At 41.6% G+C, this 6,000-nt stretch overlaps 1 protein-coding gene across 2 annotated transcripts in view; it reads left to right on the forward strand.

The window, feature by feature from the left end:
* The window catches only part of LOC308296610 (proteasome activator complex subunit 4B-like), a 44,114-nt gene extending 41,469 nt beyond the window's left edge, over positions 1 to 2,645 (forward strand). For both annotated transcript variants that reach the window (XM_080739935.1, XM_080739936.1), the window contains one exon: positions 1,618 to 2,645. The gene's annotated coding sequence lies outside the window, so the exon portion shown is untranslated. The remainder of the gene's footprint in view (positions 1 to 1,617) is intronic.
* The last annotated feature ends 3,355 nt before the right edge of the window (positions 2,646 to 6,000 follow it).

Raw genomic sequence — 6,000 nt, forward strand, 5'->3', positions numbered from 1 at the left:
ATGGCTGTGTGATGTCACCAATCTGGCAAACCCATCATGGTGCAATATGCAACTTAGCCACTTGGTGAAACATGAAACCACTTTGCTTTTGAGCAGCATTGGTGGGTGGGGTGCATTGCCTGTGGTATTTGCATAATTGTGAATAGTCGTAAATACAGCATATTTATTTGGGGGAGAAAGCGTAATGGGCTTCCTTTTTTTTAACCTGTAGGACTAGAGTATATATATCTTTATTTTATTGTCTCCACCAGCCGAAGGCATGGGGGAGAGTATGTTTTCCCCTCCGTCCGTCCGTGTGTCCGTCCGTCCGTCCGTCCGTGTGTCCGTGCGTCCGTCCGTGCGTCCTCGCAGTTTGTGTGCAGCTAATCTCAGTTGCCGTTGGCCCGGTCGCTGCCAAAGTGAGCACACACATTCCCTGGATGCCAATCTAGAACCTCTGCCCTAAATTTTTCAAATGGGCCTTTTCTAGCGCAAAACACATTTCTGTGCACTACTCTTACAGATTTTGTCCAAAAATCCTACAAATCGGTAGGCAGTATCTCAACAGTCATGTGATCGACACGAATCTGTCCGATTTTGCATATTCCATCCTGATTGGCTAAGATTGGCTTCCAAAGTTTGTAGGATTGAGCCGTTTTGGACAAAATGCCTCAAATCACAAACGCAAAGTGCAATTATCATGAAATCGCGCACACACGTTCCCACTAGGCCGAGGAAGAAATACCACTTAAATCTTTTTTAATCAGCCTCATGGTGGCGCTATAACATGCCGATTTGTGGTTTTACCTATAACTCCACCGATCAGTTTCAAACTTTGTAAGCGCACTCCCTAGAGGCTAAGGATAAACCTTTACCCTGCATTTTTCACATCAGCCTTTTATAGCGCCACCTTTGGGCCGACTTATGTAAAACACATTTTTGGATATTACTCCTTGAGATTTTATCCAAAAATCACGCAAATCGGTACACAGTATCTCTATAGTCATGTGATCAAGTCCGATCCGTCTGTATTTCATATTCCATCCTGATTGGCTAATATTGGCTTCCAAAGCTTGCAGGATTGCTCCGTTTTTGAACAAAATGCCTCAAATCATCAACGCAGCTTGCGATTACCGTGAAATTTGCCACACATATTCCCACTAGGTCAAGGAACAAATGCTACCTTTTTCACATTGGCCTGTTATAGCGCCACCAGCAGGTAGACTTTAGCAAAACTCATTTTTGGAACACAATGCTTCAAATCATGCATGCAGCATCAGATTGCCATGAAAGATCTAAGGTGAAGAACATATGCCACCCTTTTTACATTGGCCTATTATACAGTAGCACCACCAGGACGCACGGCCTGGTGGAGACCTGTGCTCGGAAGAGCACTGCTTCTAGTTTTACATACTTTAACCACAATCCGGAGGGGGACTTGAAGTCTGATTCATACTTCGACCATGTCACTCTCTTCCAACTTGTGTTTGTTTTGTTAAATCAGAGCACACAGTCATATGATTAAATATAAATTAGGCTTCACACAGAAGTCAACATGCCACTTGTACATGCACCCAATCATGTCCAAGTATTTGTATTAGTCATCATCACTGAATGTTATCCATGTTGTCCTTTTAGGGCCCGTCGCTGCTGCTAGAGGGATATATTCTCATATCCGTGAGCCACCTTTTTATTTAGATTTTAGCTTGTATTGGTCTGGGATGACCTCAGACTGACTGTGCACACCAGCCTGCATGAGAGAAGAGGCTCCTGAACACGGCCAACAGGCAGAGTGCTACAACCCCGGAGGATGATAAGCATGTCAATGTAATGATTGAATGAATTGAATTGTGTATTTAATGTATTTAGCCCTCATTTACTTTTCTACTATACTTAATATTTAAGGTTAAATAGCAGGGATGTTTTGCCTGCAAGTTTGTAACATTACTGTACAGTTTTTTTTTTCTTCTTTTTTTTTTTTTTGCTTATAGCAGGTTTCTGTGCACGAGAGTGCATGCACGCGAGCGTGTGTTTGTGGAGATGCTTTTAAAGACGAATGCCTGTAGGTGTCCACATGCGTCTCAGGAGTGTATCCTGAATGTGAGCTCTGAGCCAACATGTCCAGTGTAGGACAAAGATGTCTTTACCATCATTTTTAAGAGGCACAGAAGATGACTATTGCACAATAGTCTTTCCAGCTTAGACTAACCTGGAACACACATGGTTGTGTGATTGTTTGAACTACATATGATCATATGCATCGTATATGTGTATATAACACGTATGACAAACACTCGCATGCATATTTATTTATTTAATTTTGAAGTGGTTTAAGTTGTCATAGTGAGTTGCAGATTGAGTAGGTTCTCAAGCTTTTGGCAGTGGAGCTAGTGTTCATCTACCGTTAGACAGGAACTCAGTGCTATGCTGTATGACGCATTTGCTGTGAAGGTTAGGAGCAACAAGGTTGATCACAATGGCATGTATGTTTCAATGCAAGGAAACAACCAAACTGCCTGTCCATAATTGTGACTTTGTATCTTGTCTCCTCAAGATCATTATTATTATTTTTTTCTAAAAATGATGAAATAATTTTTGGTTGCTTTTTCACAGAGACTTGAAATCAGTGTAATTCAACCATTTAGTACCTCACTTATGTATAGAGTAGTGCCAAAACTTAAGTGATTTGTTTTTTCCTTTTTTTTTTAGATGTACTGTTTGCTTATTTAATGAGAACAATAAATTGTTTTTAACAAATGCTGTATGTTTGCTGAGTTTCAGTTTTGAAAGAGCATGAGTATAATACTGAAAAACTCGAAAGATACATCTGAGACATATAGTGGTTTGGAAACAGAAAAATGTTAATTATCTCAAAGGAATACAGTACATCCAAATCTGTTACAACTGTTACAACTTATCCTGGGGGGGCCTAACGGGGGACCCGGTGACAAAGGCTTGGTCTTCCTAAAATGAGAGGTAATGAGTTCACTCCAAAGTTGTATCCTCCATTGTCTTATTAGTACTTAGATGTGGGCTACCCCTTTCATTTTTTGCAAGCCAAAGCAGTAATGGCGTTTGGGTATCTATATCTAACTATGCTGCCAACTAACTTTGGTAAAGGAATGCAGGCAGCTTGGGTTTGGAGATCGAAAATTCCCTACCAGAGAAGCTCTTGATTACAAAGTGAAAACCAGGCTTTGGCTTTAGAACCCGCCTTCCATATCTGGCAATTTACCCACACACATACATGCACAGTTTCTCCATGATCTAGACCCAGATCGGATCAGCTACTTTCAAAGTGTCTGGAGTCTTGCTAGAGGTGAGGGAATCACTCACTTCCTTTGTTCAACAGCAGAGGGCAGTGTGCCATGGCAGGGAAGAAGGGTGTACTAGCCCAATGGTTCTCAACCTGTGGGTCGGGGCCCCCAGATGAATTTAAGGAGATTTTATGTTTTTTTTTTTTTTTTTTTTTCTCTCGATTACTCACGCCATGGAGACTTGAATTCATGGATATTTTTGGAGTTTTGTCACATTCCTAATCCAATAATTTGAGGAGACTCTTTGTCTCCATAGGGAACAAAGCAGACTCTTTTTGTATCCATAGGGAACCACTGCTGGTCATCAAATTATTGGCCTAGGAATGCAACACAAACAAGAAGATATCTATGAATTCAAGTCTCCATGGGGTGAGTAATCGATTACATAATTCTTTTTTTGGGGTTAACTATCCCTTTAATACCTCAAGGAAAGAAAAGAAAAAATAATCAACAAACTAAACTATAAGAACTGGTCAAACATTGGCCAAAGTATCAAATTATATAAGGGAGGGTAAATAGCCGATATGCTATTTTCACAATATTTATCCGTGGAACCAAGTGCTTGTCAGGGTGGGGGATCGTTAGTTCAAATGTGATTATTTTGGGGGTCCCCGCCTGAAAAGGTTAAACACTGTAGTAGCCTATAGAGGTCATACCAGAGAAATATATCTAAAGATTCTTTTCCATAAACATTTGAAGAAGACTTGTTTTGTGAAAGTGAATTTTGAAAGCTGCCAGTAGCCATAAGGCTGTCATTTTCCCAGCCAGCTAGTCAGTGATAATTAGGACAACCAAATGAATGAAACTAATGAATTGAGCACATACCTCAGCTGTAATATGCCTATAACATAAAATGTTATTTCTTTATACAGAAAGTTAGCCCGTCCTAAATAGTCTGCTCTGGGTCCTGGCCTAACACTGAGTGAGAACACATGATCCTCCTAGTTTGTGGAATTCCTAAATAGTCTGCTCTGGGTCATGGCCTAACACTGAGTGAGAACACATGATCCTCCTAGTTTGTGGAATTTCTCACCTTTCTTTCTTTCCACTCATTTCATTGTCCCCAGGAGTGGAAAGTTGGTGATAAGCCTGTTTCTCTCAACCCATAATTACTCAGTAGGCCTATGTAGTGGGTTCCTTCATTGAACATTATGCTGATGAAACTGATGGATTCAGTGTTAATATGTACGCCTGCTTCATGGTCATGTCGTTCTGTGCTGTGGTTCTAATCATTGGCCTTATTATGTAGGCTAAGCAAGAACTTCCCAGTCAAACATGCATCAATAAATCATGTCTTACTGTAACTATGTATTGATCATGTCTTGATCTAAGTGTTTTGTTATAAGAATATGTTTCATTTTTTGGGCAACTGAACATGACCTTTGGGGAAATAGAACATTACCTGTACCTGAACGACATGGTCACACTGCAAGTATAAATTAGGCTTTTACACTCACCTAAGTGACAGATAAACCTTGACCATCCTCAATTGGCTTGGGTCCTCTTTGTATCTATTCTGTCCCATCTTTCTCGTGTTGCATTTCGTTCGGTGGAGAATGACGACAGTAAGTTATGATGATGAGCTGAAGAGGGATGCTAAGACCTGCCTGTCTCTGATGTCACAAGGACTCCTCGGCTCGACCCACAGCAGATTCCAATGGTTCCCGGTGCTCTGCAGGAGGTGAGTCATCTTAACCACGCTACAGCCGTCATTCTGCCTCTCATCTCTATCACTCGCGCACAACTCTTCCTTTTGCGCGCACGCTAATCACACTGCAACCTGTGTGAAGGGCCCAAAATGATGAAATACCAGTTAGGAGAAGGCCATTATCCTACTACATTTGTATGATATATATTTTAATATTGTTATAGAGAAAATCTGAAATCACATAAGTTGTGCGAGGTACGGCTGCAGATAGCTGGCAGCAGCTCCTGGTGCTGACGTACCTAGTAGCCTACACATCATGGTGTTTTACAACCTGTTCACCTTCATGAGTGACCAGTCAGCAGTCGCTGGTGTGCCGGCACTGGTCATATGACTGCTAAAGGATGAGCGGCTAGATAGAATCTCTCTCACATAGTCAGTCACACACACAAAAATGTAGATATTTTAATAAGGCATGATCTAAGCCTCAAGGCTGGAACACAACGAACGGTAATATTGGCTGATTGTCTAGTTAGTGCACGCTTGTTTACACTTCTCACCGTCTTTCAGCTCCACTGTAATGATTCAGCACTCGGCTCCTTCTGGCTCTCTGCTCTCTCTCTCCCCCTCTGGCCCTCTCGCTGTTGCTAAGGAAACCACAGGCTGCAGTAATATGTTGCCATGGAGATAACGTTCGGATTCAAGGAGCATCAGAGGAAGGGAGTGGGGAGGAAGAAGTGGAGGGTGGATGTCAGTCTTTTCCTCTCCTGTTGCTCCGCCCTCTGTTCAGACAAACGGAGGGGCTGAACAGCTGTCTCTCATGCCCTGTTAAAGGCCTTGGCAATACAGTATGACATGGTATCTAGCCAACCATGTTGTATCGGTCTGCTCAGAGGTGGAACAGATATGGCTATGAGGAAAATAATGAATAATGTCATGCAGAAATGTGGCCATGTGTGACCGCCCAAACGTGCCAGTGCTGGTGTAATTTACAAATAACTGCTTTTTCTAATTTAATAATCTCTTTAAAAATAACCTACTTCTTTCATTTCAATTCAC

Source organism: Nannobrachium achirus, assembly GCF_963921795.1.
Source record: "Nannobrachium achirus genome assembly, chromosome: 13".
In the NCBI taxonomy this organism is placed as follows: Eukaryota; Metazoa; Chordata; class Actinopteri; order Myctophiformes; family Myctophidae; genus Nannobrachium; species Nannobrachium achirus.